Genomic DNA, 17,661 nt, shown 5'->3' with positions numbered 1-17,661 from the left:
ATTGCCAAAAATCGGCCACACCTCAATCCCCTGGAATCTTCGCTTGGGACCAAGCTGGACGAGCGTGCATATCATCTAAATTTGTAATCATTGAGGAATTCTATCAAGGAGGCAACCCGAAGGAACCTTGTGACAATCATATACCAAATCTCATACTGCTTACTTCAGATCTCAGCCTACGAAGTCCATAATTTTAAAATCAGAAAGAAATTCTTATATTGTATTAATTTTCAGCAAAAAAAAGTTTTCACATAATTTACTTAATGTTGACGTAGAGTGGTGCTTCTCTTGCATGGTGCATGAGAACTCGCACGATCTTTCCATCAACACACACCTAGAGTATATAAAGCGGCTCTATTTTTTTTCGCGCTAACACCTCAGTCATAAAATCAACCGTTTTCACGCAAGAAGAGCAACAGATGGTGGCAGCTATTTGCAGCCCCAGTGGTGCTCAGAATGTGCACGAAACAATAACAGTAAACATTAAACAAACATCAGCCGCCGCAGCCTCCCACCACTCCCCACACAAAATGATTACGCATTCGATGTAGTAACCAATTACAGTTCAACTCATTTTCCCACATCAGCTTCTCGTTGAGGGGGCGGGCACATCGGATGCGGTGGCGGGAACCGGAGATGGAAAACACAAAACGCGCCCAAACTTCTAACTTCGAAATCACCACCTTCGTTTCCGAGAGTAGAAGAAGAAGGCGAGAAGAGTACGGAGAACGTGTCGATCGTCGAATCGGATTAAACACGTCTCTCGGCTGATTGAGATGCACGACGATGCACTGCGCGCGTCGATCGTAAATTTGAGCGCTAATCGCGCGGCTTCCAATCGGCGGCAGATAATTGACGGAGATGATTTTTTTTTCTTTTGTTGTTTCGTCTTCACTCGGCGCGTCCCGCCGCCATGTGGGGGTGGCGGACGGAATGATGCTGAGAATATTGCTGCTGCTGTTGTCTCAATGTTGTGTGGGTTGTAATTATTAGTTGGTGAAGCGCAACGATTTAAGCTCCCATCGGAATGGTTAATCATTGCGGCATTTTTTTTTGAGTTTGAGAATATGAAGCGGTAAACGCGCGCAGTGTGCAGTTAGGCATCCGTCTGAGGCACACACACACACATATACACACACGAGATACACATATGTGACCAAAGTTCGCGTGCACTCTCCACTATCAGTGGATAACATCGTGGGATTCTTGTTCGAGTAGTTTTTCCGAGAACCGATTTCGAATGGTACGCATTACCAAATGCTACACGGAGAACTACAAAATAAAGCCGCCAATGAGGCGTTCATTATTTCTTATATTTTTTTGTTTCAAAAAGAGATGAACTAAGCTATCCTCAAGTAGAATCCGCTAGATTGCAGTACTTGAAATAAAAGAATTGTAAACATTTCGCCCCGTTCCCTATACTCTGGAACAAACACAAAAATGGGACGGAAGCGGTTATTCGTTGCGCGCTCGTGAGAGGTGAGAGCTAATTATCAGGTGTAAAACAAGCGTAACCTCATGTATAACACGGAACAATGTTAACGCCATGAGAAAATTCACTATGCTGGAGTGCTTCTTCCCATTCGAATCGTTATCATTGCGGTGTCCGTTTCCCCTGGAAACATTCGTAACAAGAAACAAAAAAAAACATTTTAATTCAGTAACGATCCGGGGCAACCTTTTCCCTGTTAAGACATTCTCCAAATTAATTTTCCTCCCCGATTGCCAATTTGTTGTAACAAACAACAATACAACCGAGAGAGTGTTGGCGCAAATGGGGCTTCGTTCCGCTCGTTCGTTCGGTAGTTCTTTAATTGCACTCTATGCGTTAAAATTTACGATACAACATTTGAAAGCAGGAGTTGTTGGGCGTTAACGAACAAACGGCGCACAAACCGACAACTGTTACAATTATCTCCAACAAAAATGCTGGAGTTGGTGGAATGGGAGACGAAGAACAAACTGTGTTGTATTGGTTCGTGTAGTGAAGTGCGCTTCCATGCGAAATTTGATGCACCCTTTTTTGGGGGGAATATGGATACTTTGCTGTGTGCAAAACAAATGTGCACACATATCCATTTATACTAGTTTGTATCGAGTTATGATGCGACATGTTTGTTGCGAAAATTTATGCAAATCTGTGCAGATTTGTTTGGGTTGAGCATTTTGTGCTCAACGCATGTCTTCTATTATTATAATTATGTTTATTTAATTAGTCCGAAACGATTTACCTTCACTCCGTTCTCGTTTCTAGGATGTTTACAGAACACATGAATTTTCTGCGCATTTTCAGATCGTTCAGAGTCCTCTCTCAATCTCAGTCTCTGAAGGGTTTTGTTGGATTTTTTTTATGATTAAGATTGTTTTGTTAATCATATACTTACATTTTATTCATAAACTATAATGGAATACTGTTTTACCATATTATGTTTCACCGCGTCGTGAGTTCTCTAATCATTCACAAATTGTAACGCATCTACAATAAAACGGACCGACAAAAAAATTTCGTTACTGATCACGTCGCGAATTCGCAAATATTTCAAATATTCTTTATTCATGAACAAGTTGAGGAGACAACCTGTGAAGTTTACAATAAAACGGACCGGATAAAATAAAACAGATTTCGAAATTCATCGGACCAAGATCGTTCATGTATTTGAAAAAAATATTAATATTTAAAATAAATACTCGCGAGTAATGATTGGCAGCAATTTACGACTTGTAAAAAACGATAAACGATCAAGATGTATGAATAAGGGGGTCTTCGTAGCCACGTGGTTACGCGTTCGCTTACTAAGCGATCGATCGTGAGTTCAAACTCAGGGTCCTCAATTGACCATCTTTGTGTTGTTATAGAATAACTACGTCCACGCAACCATCATCAGCGATGGAAATCGATCCACGGTCGAAATAAGATCGATTCATCCATACAACTGCTCTGCTCTGCAAGACACATCGGGCTGCTGTTCTATAAATAACTCAACAATGATCAATATCAACTGTCTCCGCTGTCCGGTCTGCTGAACAATGGAAGAACAGATAGAATACCCTTACGTCTAAATGGCTACTACAGTGTAATTTACCATAATGTAATGGAACAGAAAACCTAACGCCTAAAGGGCTACTACTTCTACTGTGTAATTTACAATTTATAGAAACATAAACATATGTACATGTACACGATAAAAACCCGGCTCTGTTACAGATAAAATGCTAATGAGCCTGATAAATAAATAAATGGGATAAAAAAAAAGATGTATGAATTACACTCCCAACTTTTAGATTTTTGAATCATAGATTTCATAGAACTATAAATTTAGTTTTTGAAATTCAATAATTTTTTCCATTTTCAATTTCAAAAACTTTAAAAAAAATTATGTTTAACACGTTGAGCTCAGACAGACCTAGAGAACCGACGATTAACTTTTCCAAAAATCACGGAAAGACGGAAATATCAGTGTCAGTCCCCAGGGACTGACGTGGGGCTTTATGACGTGAGACTTTTTATGATTTTGAAATCATAAAAATTTAATTTAATTTTTTTGATTTTTGAAGGTTTTTAAATTTTGGTAAAAAAAAAATAAACATTTTAAAACATTTTTGAAGATATTAAAAATGCCAAAAATGTGTAAAAATTTAAACATTAAAATGTTTAATTTGTTGATATTGAAAAAACATATTTGTTCGAATTGAAAAAATTAAAAAAATTATCACATTTTTTTTTAAATTTTCATTTCATTTTTTTTATTTCGGTTTCCAAATTCTTCAAAATTTTAAAATTTTTCTGATTTCTTAGGTTTTATGTTTTTCATAGTTATCAAATTCTTAAAATTTTTCTGATTTTACAGATTTCAGATTTTTTTAAATTTAAAAAAAAAATTTCTTATGTTTACACTTTGAGATTATTTTTTTTTATTTTTGCTTAAAACTGTAAAAAAATACAGGGCAACTTCGATATAAAGTACATTTCACTTCCAAAATTGTACGTTATATCGAAGCATAATGAAGAACTCAGAAACATAGCCCATATTACTTTATTGTGATGCTGTTCGGGTAGAGTTAGTAAATAATGATCACAAAATTCAACTAGAAGGTGAAGCCAACCTTTTTCATGAAGTTTCCCTTCATACTGTTGATTGAGGAAAGACAGATAAAAATACCGCTTACTTGTTAAAAAAAACTATTTCCATGTCATATGCCCTTTTTCAGATGTATGGGAGTCTTGTTGGTAGTTATAAAGACTATTCATATAATTTTCGTTCACAATTTAAAAACAAATATATTTTTGAGAAAATTGAATTTCAATTCATTTAATTTTTTCCAGCGTAATTTGTATGATTTTTTATTTGATTTTTGTTTTGTGAATGATTGAATTAGTTCCTATATTTCATTCTATGACTGAAATTTCGTAGGTCTTAAAGGTTTCAAGTTTTTTTTTTAAAAGGCGGAGGGAAACAACCCAATGTGCCGGTGCGGGATGTGTTGGCTCAGTTTAACCTTGATTATATGTCCCAAATCTATCTTTTCCTCAAATATATCGATCTCGGTATTTAACTATCAGTATTGTCCAAACCTCCTTATGTCCCCTCCTCTCGATGATAAAAAATTGTCACCCTACTAACATCGAGTCGTCCGCGAGTAATCGGTTCCTCATCCTATTAACCGTAGAATAAGCAAAATTGTAAATATGCCTTAGAACTAAAATTATATATAAAATTTGGCTCCTTTTAATTTACGTAACTGAGCCTGTACAAATAAACGATTTAAAAAAAACAATTGTGAAACAAAATCCAATCTTTTTCGCAAGCATAATATTTTTTCGAAAATGATTATTCAATTGGCTTTAATGTAATATATCGATCATCTGAATCGGTACAGTAGATCAGAAGTTATAAAAATTTTTGTGGTGCAAAAACTGAGAAAAAATAGAATTTTTGGACCATCAGTTAACTTTGAAAATTCATAACTCAAAAACGAAGAAACGCTTCTCTGATTTTGAGATATGTTATGTAAAAAATCCTCAGTTTCCAGGAAAAAAATATAAAAAATATAGCGTCCTTGGACCCGAGACCATAAAAACTATTAAAAAATATATACAATGAATAATAACGAAAACAAAATTCACATTTCTTGCAAATGTAGTATTTTTCCAAAAAAGACCAGCTAAAAATCTTTAATTTGATATAACGATCACCTAAATGGGTCAGCAGTTCAAAGATTATGAAATTGAAATAAAAATCATTTTTGGAAAAAATGTGAAAAAAATATTTTTCGACTACCCTAAAATGAAAAAGGTCCCCCTAACAAAAAAAAAAAATTAAAATACGGGTCTAATAGTTTGCGATAAAAAACAAAACTACAACTTTTCACGAAAATCTGAGAACCACTATATCGGTTTGGCATGGAATGGCTGTATATTTGATCTGATTGAAGAAAAAACAAGTTTTATAAATATTTTTCTAAATTTTCACTACACTTTTTTGATTTCAATTTCCAATTTTTTCAATATTAATTTTTTTTATAGAACTCATTTTTTTAAGATGTTTTCTACATATTAAATTTTCAAATTTTAAAAAAGTATTTTTGATTTTTTTTCAAAATGTTTTTTTTAATTCAATCAAAAATACAACTTTTTTAGAATTTTTGCATTTCTTTCAAATTTTTTTTTATTAAACCATTTTTTTCCCGAAATTTTACAAAAAAAAATCATATTTTTTCAAATTTTCATCATTTTTTAATCTTTCAAGTTTTCCGAGTATTTTAGGCTTTTTAATTTTTTTCCCGATTTTACAGATTTCAGGTTTTTAGATCATTGATTTTAGATCATTTATTAAATTATATTTTTTTTAATTCGAATTTTTAAATTATTATTTTTATAATATTTTTCGTAGTATTTAAAAAAATCGATAATTTTCAGGTTTTTTTAAACGTTTAAAATTTTCAAATATGTTTAAAGATTCAAAAAGTTTTTTACGTGTTTATAAACATTTTTAGGATTTTTGAAAATTTCCTTACTCTTTTCTAATTTAGGTTTCCGATATTTTTTAATTTTCATCTTTTTTACTTTTTTCCGATTTTACAGATTTCAGATTTTTCAACCTTAAATTTTAAAGTTTTTAGATTTTTTTTTTAAATTTGAAAAAAATTATTTTTTAATTTAAAATTTGATAAACTTTGAGAATTTTTTAATGTTTTTCAAGTTCATTTTGAATTAATTTTTTTTTTGAATTTTGTTATTTAATTATTTGATTTATTTGTTACTTTTCTAAAAAAAAACTTTTATTTTTTTTCATTTTTTCTCACTTTAGAAGTTTTAAATTTTCAAAACTTCAAAAATTACCAATTTTTTTTAAATTCAAATTGAATAAGAAAATAATTTTAAAATTGATAATAATCCGCTATCCACGAAACCTGACATTTTCAGTTATTAAAATATGTTCATATTTTTTAGAGTTTTTTTCAATTCCAATATTTGATTTAATTTTCAAATTTTCCAGACATTCTAGATTTTTAGGTTTTCAAGATTTTTGAATTTATTTTAAAATCATTTTCAATTTAAAAAAAAACTTCATTACATCTTTCTGGCCTCGGTTTCCGAGTGTTTCAAAATAATTTACATATACAAGATTTTCGGGCCATACACTTTATTAATTGTATGTTTTACAAACACGGTTTTCCATTTAGTTTTAAATTTGATTAACTTTTTTTTTACTTTCAAGCAATAACTTTTAAGTTATTAAATGTTTAAAAAAATGTTCAAATTAATACAATAGGTATTACACTGGAACACTGATATTATGCAAGCGCTTTTGATGCGGGCTGAACGGAAAGCGCAGCATGAAAAATTGGGGGCTCATCGTATCAAAATAAGTCATATTTGAAATAAAAAAAAATTCAAACTGTTACATTTTTGTATTTTTCAAATTTAGATTTTTTTTCGAATTTTTCAAGTTTTGCTATTTTTTTTTCATTTGAAGTTTTGTTTTTTCCATTTTCATTGGCTTTGATTTTTTTCCATTTTCATATTTTTTTTAAATTAACCCCTTCCCGTATCATTTAATACGTCATACATCAAGTAATTTCACTACTCTGCCGAGCGTTCTAGCACCCTATGTTATGCAAGGACACCACGAGTGAGACTCGATGTTTTACGGGAAAGGGTTAAGCATTCAAGATTTTCATATTTTCAGATATTTGTTTTAAAGCAAGCTTGGTCCATCATGCCTGTAATTCCTTCAAAAGTGATACCTTCTCTACGTATACACATACCTCGAATACATGACGTAGAAAAACACGAAAATGCTTAGAAAAATGTTGAATTATTTTTTTTTCTCAATTTTCAATTCAAACGCGAGTTCATTGGTTCAGTTTCTTGTGTATTACGTTGGCAAAACTCTTTGTGACATTAACACGTAATTTCAGCTTTCAGCATTTTCAGCATTAAAAGTATTAAAAACGCCGAGAAAAGTAAAATCTACCAAGAAAAGTAATGTTATAAACCACACATCGTTCAAAAATTGTGTTATTGAATGTCGTATGATTTATTTTATATGACGGATTTTGCATCAACTCTTATGTGGGGTTGACAGAATTTATTAAAACTTCGAAATTTTTCCATAATCCGAATTATAATTGAAGAACTACACTGAGAAAAATACGCTTTAAAAGCTAAAATTCGAAGCAAAAAGTCAGATTGGCAGAAATGGCAGAATTTTTGTACGATAATGAAAATTATACTACGAATCGTTCAAAAAAAGTGTCTTAGACGTCAAAATTTGACCCAAGGAGAAAAAATGATGGAATCGGGAGTTCAATGCATTTTTTTCGGTGCCAAATGTTGAATTGAATGAAACGTCAAGATTAACTGTTATCCCGATAAAAATTTGTTTGTCAAAAATTGATTCTTTGGCGCTTGGTCTTTTCCGAGTAAAAATTTGTGATTTGTTGGTTTTCAAAAAACTCAAATTTTGACGTCTGCGACACTATTATTAAATAAAGTCCAATTGAGTTAAGGTTTTGTACAGGGTATTTCATCGTGCAAATTAACAATTCGCAGAAAGTCCTGCTCGAAAATTCGAGATGACCATTCTCATTGGCACCCTAAGTCACGTTTTGCTTCGTATTCCGAAAAAAAACGACCCAGAGAGTCGATTTTTTACTAAAAGAACCGAGATGATAGTAGATCTCGACTTTTTATGCAATTTGAAGACATTTGACAAGACAAACTCAAAGACATCAATTGCGACATTAGTAAATAAATTCCGATTGAGCTTAAATCATGCATAGGGTATTTTTTGCGGGAATCAACATTTTACAGGAAGTTCCGTTCGAAAATTTGAGATGGCCATTTTCATTGGCACTCTAATGTACAGCATTGCAAAAAATCTCCACGCTCTCTTCTATGTTTGTACTAAAAATTGTTCCATCCATTAAATTCTCTAAATGGGGACATTTCTCGCACAATCTAACCCGTTGAACAATGCAAATTTGCTGTAAGCTTCAGGTGTGAAATTAACGTGCTCATTCCACATTTTCGCGCCCCCATCCCGCCCCCACTATCACCCATCGCTTCTATTCTTTGGGTGCACTGAATTGTGAAATCACTACAAAAAGCTTACACCCGATTACCCAGCCCCCGGACTTACTGTCCTTCGCACATACCTCGGAACAACGAAAAAGCAGCCTCAAAGACAAATCATGCGTATCAACGCGAAACAAAAACCTGTTTCTCGCCGTCGAACAACAATTGATCCGTTATTCCCCGATTCGATTCTCCAACCCTTCCTTCCATTGATTGGAAATATTTGAAATCCGCGCGAATAAAACAAAAACAGTTGGCACAACTTGGCATGACAGCTCGCTCCGATTACCTACAACAGCAAAAAAAAAAAATAGACTGGTCATGGAATTCGCGCCACGCACGGCGCGGCTCTCCATGACAACAACGTGGGATGGGCATCGAATTTGCTTGTCGGTTTATTGACCAGCGAAGTGCAGCGACAAAAAAAAAGAATTAAACAATAGCGTCTGGGTGACACCACCACCGACGGCGAGGGAAAAAAGGTAACTTTTTTTCTGTGACTCTCATGCCGCATAACACAGATAAAATTGCGTCGGCAAGAAATCTGTGCAACCCTTTTTTCTGGGTTCCTTTTCCCACAGCATCACAAAGCTTGCCATGCGCGCGCTTAGGTCGCGTTGATCGTCCGATTACACAAGAGTGTAGAAATTAAAAGTGGACTATAGGGTAGAAATGTTAATTTTGTTAACCTATGTATATAAAGCTTTCAAATATTATCAAAAAATAATTTTCGAAATATTTCCTTGCCAGATTTAGTTTTGGACAAAATCGAGTAAACACAATTTCATTCCTTGTTCAAACAAAAAAGACCAAGTTTTTTTTCAATTCAATGTGTTTTAATTTATCAACAATTCCATCAACCATTCCGTCATTCTTAGCAGTTTTAATTGCAGTTGCTCTTTTACTGATTTTTTCAATACTTCGATTATCTTTTTTATATTTCTTCCCTTCTTCCCTTCCTACTTTTTTTATCCTGTGTCATATAAAAATCTTAACACCTGGCATGTAAGAAATATTGAATTATTTCGAACGCTTTTAACTCGACCAATACTTCATAAACCGTAAAGATGTTTGTACCAATTGATTGGGAATATTTTTACGCATCTATCACAATGAAGAAACCTTTATTTTTCAAAACAAACTATCAAATTATTGAAAAATATCAAACATTAGAACGGAAATTTCACATTAGGATTGATCCAATCCGTACTGCAAAACGAGCAACTATCGTAATAGCGAGCCACCATCGTGTATAATTCCGTCTAAGGGGATTAAAGAAGCAGCACAGTTAATACCAACTCTGCTTCGGGAAATAGTTAATTTACAATTTTCTATCTTGCTGCACAGAGAAGAGCTTGTGCTGACGCTCAGAAGAAAATATTTGCGATTAAATTATACTCTTCAGTGAGCAAATGCGCAATGATTTTCTTCAAAGAGAGATTATGATCATGGTTTTTTTTCACCTTTGATCGATCATGGTTTGTCCGGTTTTAGAAATCGCCATTTTTGAATGAAGAAATTCGAATTTTCAAGTAGATGTTGCATTTTCCATTGGTAGAGTTTACTATCATCATTCATTAATAAGGGCTTTCTTCAGAATATTGCCTTTTCTTGGGCATTTTAAAGGAGAATGGCACTCAACACTTCAATTGACACATCGTCACTCAATAATGAACCTCTCGGCTTTCAATTTCATGCAAACTCACGCAAGCTGAAAATAGTGCTACTCTCTCCTCACGCTCACTAAAGAGAATAACACTTCACCTTCGTACAGTCTCGTTTCATTACTCGTTGATTTTTTTTTAAAAATCTTCACCAGGGCTCGGCAAAGTAATGTGCAACTGGGGTATAGTCAGCGAACTATGAAGAAATTCGCCTTCGTATTCAATTGGAAAAGAGTTTTGACCTCTTCCAACAGTTTCTTCGCCAACATGACTCAACAGTCATCCGGGCGTTCTCACTCTACGACCATCTCATTTCATTCTTCCCCATCAAATAGACTTCAATGCATATTGAAGTGATTCCCCCCAAAATGAATTCGTTTTTCTCTGTCATGTATCATGTATGCAAGTATCGATGTTCGAGTTCAACGTGGTTTGGCATATACTACAGGTTAGCTAGATTTTTTTTTGTATCGTACACGAAACATACACACACATATAAAATAGCGTACAGTGTTGTGTTCAGAAGCAATGATTAATTTGTGAATTTTGTTGATATGAACCCATTTTTATGTTTGTTTTTTTCACAAAATTGAACTCGGAGACAAAGTTTGTTTAGATTTTCTGCCAAACTGTACGCTATTTACTGATACTAACGCGAGGACCTTCATAGCATGTCTGATAACTGTCTAAGTTCGTTGGCTTGAGTTCACAGTGGGTAAACAATAAACCGTCCATTAATGGAGTAACTATTTTTTGCATCAGAAATCATGTTTTCGTTTCACTTCATATGCAAGCAAAAATAAGATTGAAATTTGGAAAATCGAAAAAAGTTTTCAACTATTTCAATGATTTAAAAATGGGTAAAACGTCGAGATCTGGTGTAATCTCGAATAAAAATTTTGCCCGTAAATCGACCTTCTGGGCTTAGCCTTAGTGGGAATGAATGTATGGAAAAAAATATCATCGAATTGAGAGAACCGACCATGTACATTTTGTCGGACATGATTTATGGGTACCTCAAAACGCTCAAGGTTTTGATTTTTTTACCCTCAAAAATCTCCCAAGGGGGGAGTACATGAAATCGGGGTTTAAAAAAAATGATGCCAAATGTCTTCAAATTGCGTGAAACGAGATCTGGTGTTATCTCGAAAAAAAAAGAAATCTAGTGTTATCCCGAAAAATAACATAGAGCCCTTTGAGGTACCCAAAGCGACTTTCCATAATTTTTCAAGTTTTCATTTTGTTCCATACATCCATTGCCACTCTAGTGTACATTGTTCAAATAGTTTAGGCTTAAATTTTTGGATGATGAAGGTGGAAAAGGTGCAGCATTTACTAACAATGGAACGAAATCCCATTGTAACGGGGCTTTCTCTGTGACATTTAGAGAATTGAATAGTGAATTTATAAAAGTAGTTTTGTAATCCTATGTCAACAATGCGTTCGTGACTTTGAGACCATCCTACTAATTTTTATTCGTTTAATCATTTATCACTATATGTTAGTTTAGAATCAAACGAATTTTAATAATCAACTCTTTAGTAGAATTTTCTGGTATCTCTAGAAAGGGTCATTGTTTTTTGAATAGAAATTCACTCCACTATGATTATGATTTAATTACTATATCCCAACAAACCACTTCACTACAAACTAATCTTCTTCTTTTACTGAAAAACTTACCATTGATAAAGACTATTTCATATGATTCAGTCACTACGACTTTTACTAAGCTCTCACCGGAAGCATAAGAACGCTAGAAGAGCCCAAAAATGTCGCAGCCTAAGTCGTTGGAAAAATGATTTTCAAGTAATATTCATTCCCATGGCAACCAAACAACGACGTTGTCTAACACTCGGATGCAAAGTAGGTAACGGAGTAGGTATGCAGGTAGAGTTTCTTCTCACAATGGCCCTTCTCAGGGCTAGAGGCGAAAGAACTGAAGAAGTTTAAAGCCTCTCAACCCTTTCGCTACGAGCGTCGTCTATAGACCCACATCCGCGCGATGAGCTGTGTACGAGCGTCGTCTTTAAACGACATGAAAGTCATACTACACATCAATCAGACCAGCGCGATGTGCATACTTTTCGGCGCAATGCTCCGTACAACGATAGCACTCCGGCGGAGCACACTGCCGTATTGAAAGGGTTAAAACCAAAAATGGAATGGAACGAAACCACAGTTGCAAGCGAGCTGGCAAGCACAATACAACGAGTGGACATCATTCATGCCCGATGCCGATTGTGTGTGTGTGATACATACGATACAAGAATGGATTGAGTGGAAGACAGTGCGAAACACATTCATTACAAACCCTCGAAGAAGAGGAGCCGTTTTGTATCAAAGTGTGCTACGATAAAGGATGTGCCAGCGACATAAGGGAATCTTTTGTGCTAGTGCGGATGTGGAAGAGTATCCAAAATTTTGGACAGAGTGGAGATATTTGTTTTTGGAGCGAAAAGGTGAATTCGCGTTGACGACATTGAACTTTCTATCACTAGTTTGGGAAACGACAATGACTATAATGAGTTTTCAGGTAGAATGAACACACTTTCAAGATGAAAATTATTACCGAAAAATAATTTTATATGACTAATAACTCTATATCTAATGTGTAGATCTACAGCTTGTGTCTGGTATCGATATTCATTTAGGGAGGCATATTATTCTCTATCATTCACCAGGCCCGAAAGCAGTTTCAAATTGTTAAAATTTATAAAATAAATAAAAAAAATAAAAATAAAATAAATTAATAACTAAATAAATAAAAAAGTTATTGCAAATATTTCGATGTATTCCAAAATAATTATGAAGGATAAACAAGCGGATTGAATAATGTAATTCAGTAGTTCTACGTCGAAAGTGCGGTCGGATCCTAGATACAACCCTTGAATTTTTTTTCGTTTTTTTTTTTATAAATTCGTTTATTTTTACAGGCTCAGTTGCATAAGTTTAAAGGAGCCGAAATCTTAAATATATTTTTAAAACTATATATATGAACAATTTTCTTAAATCTATGGTTAGTAATGTGGGAAACCGATTACTCGCGGTGAACTCGAGATGAGAAGGGTGTGACATATTTTTCTCAGGAAAAGGATGGGGTATAAGGAAATTATTACAATGTTGATAATCACACACACTCAATTCTTAAATCTATTCGTACATCTATTGTGAATTTACATTTCATTCTCCTGTTTATAGCAAGCGGACCAATTACTCATAAAGGAAGAAATGGAGGGTATAAGGATATAAGGATAATCACACACGAACATCGATAGATTTTAGGAAAACATATATTTTGGACATTTAATCAAGGTCTCACCGAGCCAACACATCTCTCACCGGCACATTGGGCTGCCTTCCTCTAGCCCGAAGGGAGTTCTCTAAATTCGATCTGGCAACAAGATACACCTCACACGACCAAACAACGTGTTCGATGTCGTGGTAACCTCGGCCACAAACGCAGATATTGCTGCCGGCCAGATTGAAACGAAAGAGTAGTGCATCTAACGAACAGTGATTGGACATGAGTCGGGAGAAGGTGCGAATAAAGTCCCGACTCAAGTCCAGACTTTTGAACCATGGTTTGAGGCTAACCTTAGGGATAATCGAGTGGAGCCACCGGCCCAATTCACCTTCGTTCCATTTGCGTTGCCAGTTAGGGATGGTATTTTTACGGACTAAAGAGTAAAATTCATTGAAGGCGATTTGACGCTGATAAATATCGCCTTCAATCGCACCTACCTTTGCTAATGAGTCAACCCTCTCATTACCCGGAATTGAGCAATGAGAAGGGACCCACACAAAGGTAATGACATAACAGCGTCTGGATAAAGCACTCAAATTTTCTCGTATTCTCTCAAGGAAGTACGGCGAGTGCTTTTCCGGCCTCACTGAACGGATAGCTTCGACGGAGCTAAGACTATCCGTTACAATGTAATAGTGTTCAACAGGTCGTGAGGCGACGCTGTCCAGCGCCCAGTGTATCGCTGCCAATTCAGCAATATACACTGAGCAAGGAAACTGAAGACTATGGGAGGTGCTGAAAATTTTGTTGAACACTCCAAATCCTGTGAACTCGTTTATAGTGGACCCATCAGTAAAGTACATATTATCACAATTGATACCCCCATACTTTGCATCGAAGATCGTTGGAGCGATCCTCGATCGTTGATAATCTGAATATTCATGGATATCTTGCTTCATGGACAGATCAAAATGTACAGAGGAATTGATGTAGTCAGGAAAACAAACACGGTTGGGAATATACGAAGAAGGATCAACCTGCATGGAGATGAATTCATGATATGGGCTCATGAATCCAGAGTGAGAATTTAGCTCGATCAGCTGCTCAAAATTTCCGATCACCAATGGGTTCATAACCTTACACCGGATGAGGAACCGAAGAGATAATAAATTGAAGCGATCTTTTAGTGGGAGTACGCCTGCCAAAACCTCGAGGCTCATGGTATGCGTTGAGGGCATACATCCCAACGCAATACGGAGACAAAGATACTGAATTCGCTCGAGTTTAATTAAGTGTGTTTTGGCAGCTGATTGAAAACAGAAACTGCCATACTCCATCACTGAGAGAATAGTTGTTCAATACAACATTATAAGATCTTCGGGATGGGCTCCCCACCAGGTGCCGGTAATTGTACGGAGAAAGTTTATTCTTTGTTGACATTTTTTACTCAGATACCTAATATGGGCCCCCCAAGTACATTTGGAGTCGAACCAAACCCCAAGATACTTGAATGACATAGCATGAGTGATCGGTTTACCCTAAAGTTGAAGCTTTGGTTTTGCTGGTCTATGCTTCCTAGAAAAAACCACCATCTCTGTTTTCTCCGTGGAGAATTCGATCCCTAGCCCAATGGCCCAGGTTGAAAAATTGTTCAAAGTATCTTGTAAGGGTTCTTGTAGGTCGGATTCTGTTGATCCTACGACAGAGACCACTCCATCATCTGCAAGTTGTCTTAGGCTGCAATTTTGTGTAAGGCAGTTGTCGATGTCGCTTACATAGAAGTTGTACAAAAGGGGGCTTAAACATGAGCCCTGGGGGAGGCCCATGTAAGAGACCCGACTTACTGCCGAATCTCCGTGAGAAAAGTTCAAATGCTTCTCACAAAGCAAGTTATATAACATATTATTCAATTTTTTTCGTTAACGGGGGCTAATTTCATTGAGTGCTAGTCTTTGAAGGCATGATTAAGGGAGGACTAATCAGAATATGAGATTTTTTGATTGAATAATGCTTCACATTTTCCAATTGTTCTGTCATTGTTTCGAAGAAAAATTATAATTTTCCTTACACTAGTTTACGGAGGGTGCGTAGGAATATTTCCAATCGATTGATGCTAGCATCTCTACGATAACCAACAAATAATCGAGTTATAGGCATTCGAGACCATTCATTTTTTCGTTACATGTTTTTATATCTTTTTTTTTTGCACCCCATATTCTTCTGTTAAATGTTGTCCTTCCTCAAATAAAATTTGTTTGCCATGTGATCACTACGGACTCTTCCGTAGTGGTCCATGATATTCTGGTTTTTCCAGAATATATCCATTTTTGGAAATTATTCGACGATAAAGAATGAAAGATATTTCGTTACTTTTTCTGAAAACTTTCTAAAACCGTAACCCTAAGGTTTACCCTTATAGGAATGTTTTAAAATCATTTTTATAGTTTTTTAAGGCCGAGACCAAAGAAATCCTTCGTCAACTGTTTTGGCTTGAAACTACCATGCGTCTCCATTTGCCTTCTAAGTCGAAGGAATACGAAACTAAAAAAACTTATTTTTTATTATGTGTACGTACAAGTATGATTTTACAGACTTTTAATATGTGGCGTCATATGTCATACTGTTGGAATAATGGCGTGTTGAGTAAGTGAACTAATGTATTTGAGACTTGTGTACTGCGGCTTCAGTAAAGTGAAAATGAACCTCGGACAAGACAAAAAAATGATTTTAGACAAAATGGCGGCCGTTTGAAAGAAATATTTTTGCTTTTTGGCACGTTATTAACGACAATTTAATTTTTTTATAAATAGTGAAATTATAAAAATATTTTTTTTATTGGTTCATGCGGTAGAGAAATTTATACAGATGCATTAACATCAAATTTGAAATAAATCGGTTTAATGGAACTTTAGATATCGTAACGCCAGGATAAAAAAGTAGTTTCGAGAAAAGGCATTTGAAGTATCTCGGTTGATAATGAGAATTTCGAAAAATCCTTTCGAGGGCATATTCTTGAAGTTTAGACATTGACAATATGAAGAAAAAAAAATCTTCCAAATTTTTCAACTAGAATGCCCTATATCCGAAAAAAAACTTCTCCACGCCTAGAAAATTGGTAGATATTTCGGAATCAAAATTAGGAAAAACTGAATCATCAAGGGTCATCAAGGATCATAATTAACATTTCTACCCTATTTGTTTGTTTTCGAATCGCGATTTGAATCGTCGTTTTGCTTGCATTCCCACAACATGTGCCCTAGGCGGACATTCATTACCGCCGCCGGTTTTTGCTTTCGTTTCGCGTTTTGATTGGGTTCGATTGGCTCCTTCTTAAGTTCATCTTTTTCTCTCAGAAAGTGAAACCGTTTGATGAGAAAAAAATCGCCAATAGACTGTGACTATCAAGTGACACTTTGAACGTTGCAAATTATACCAATCGAACGCGAATCGTATCGAGAGAAGAATCGAATCCGACGTATTTTTTACTTCCTGTACCCGTGGCAATTTTTTTTCTGGAACTTTCAATCCACTGGATAATCAAGGCGTGATGGTCACCTAGCAATCACTATCATCATCATCATCCGCGTCTGTCAATAACACCGATCTCAACACACGTTACGTAAATAAACAATCCGAACCAGTCGAAAAGTCGAAAAAAGCCACACTCGCTTTGATCCAGATCTGATTTTTTTTTATCGAAAACACTGATACGTGGTGTGCTGGAGGCGTGTGGGGAAGGTTGAAGAGGTTTGAGTTGGTATTATTTATTCAACTCGGTTCGATTTCGTTCCGTTTCGGACAGGTTTACTGTTTGCCATTTGCCGTTTTGTGTTTAATTCTTCTCGCTGTTTTTTTTTCTTTCGTTCAAGCCCCCCTTTAATTTGCATACAAACTATCTGTGTTTCTGTACAGATCGATTGCAAAACAAAAACACGTGCAGAATCGGGACAGCTGCGCCCCCACAATTTCGACGTTTACGGTAACTTAATTGGAAACAATTGGTTCCAAAATTCATATCAACAGCAAATGCCTCGGGCGCCTCTGTTGTGTTAAATAAATTATGTGTGTTTCTTTTGGGGTTTGTCGTTTTCTCATATGTTGTATCTCATTCCAGGAAGGCGTGAGGTTAGACCTTTGTTTTACCCCGTCGTATATTCGAACGAACGAATAAA

The 17,661-nt window shown here is 35.3% G+C and overlaps 1 protein-coding gene across 5 annotated transcripts in view; it reads left to right on the top strand.

Annotated features, from left to right (window-relative positions):
- Nucleotides 1-17,661, top strand: part of LOC129768524 (protein shank) — a 379,358-nt gene that overhangs the window by 293,762 nt on the left and 67,935 nt on the right. The gene's annotated exons all lie outside the window — the stretch shown is intronic.

The sequence above is a fragment of the Toxorhynchites rutilus genome, chromosome 2, assembly GCF_029784135.1.
Source record: "Toxorhynchites rutilus septentrionalis strain SRP chromosome 2, ASM2978413v1, whole genome shotgun sequence".
In the NCBI taxonomy this organism is placed as follows: Eukaryota; Metazoa; Arthropoda; class Insecta; order Diptera; family Culicidae; genus Toxorhynchites; species Toxorhynchites rutilus.
The sequence above is the reverse complement of the archived record's forward strand: the minus strand, read 5'-3'. Positions and strand labels throughout refer to the sequence as shown.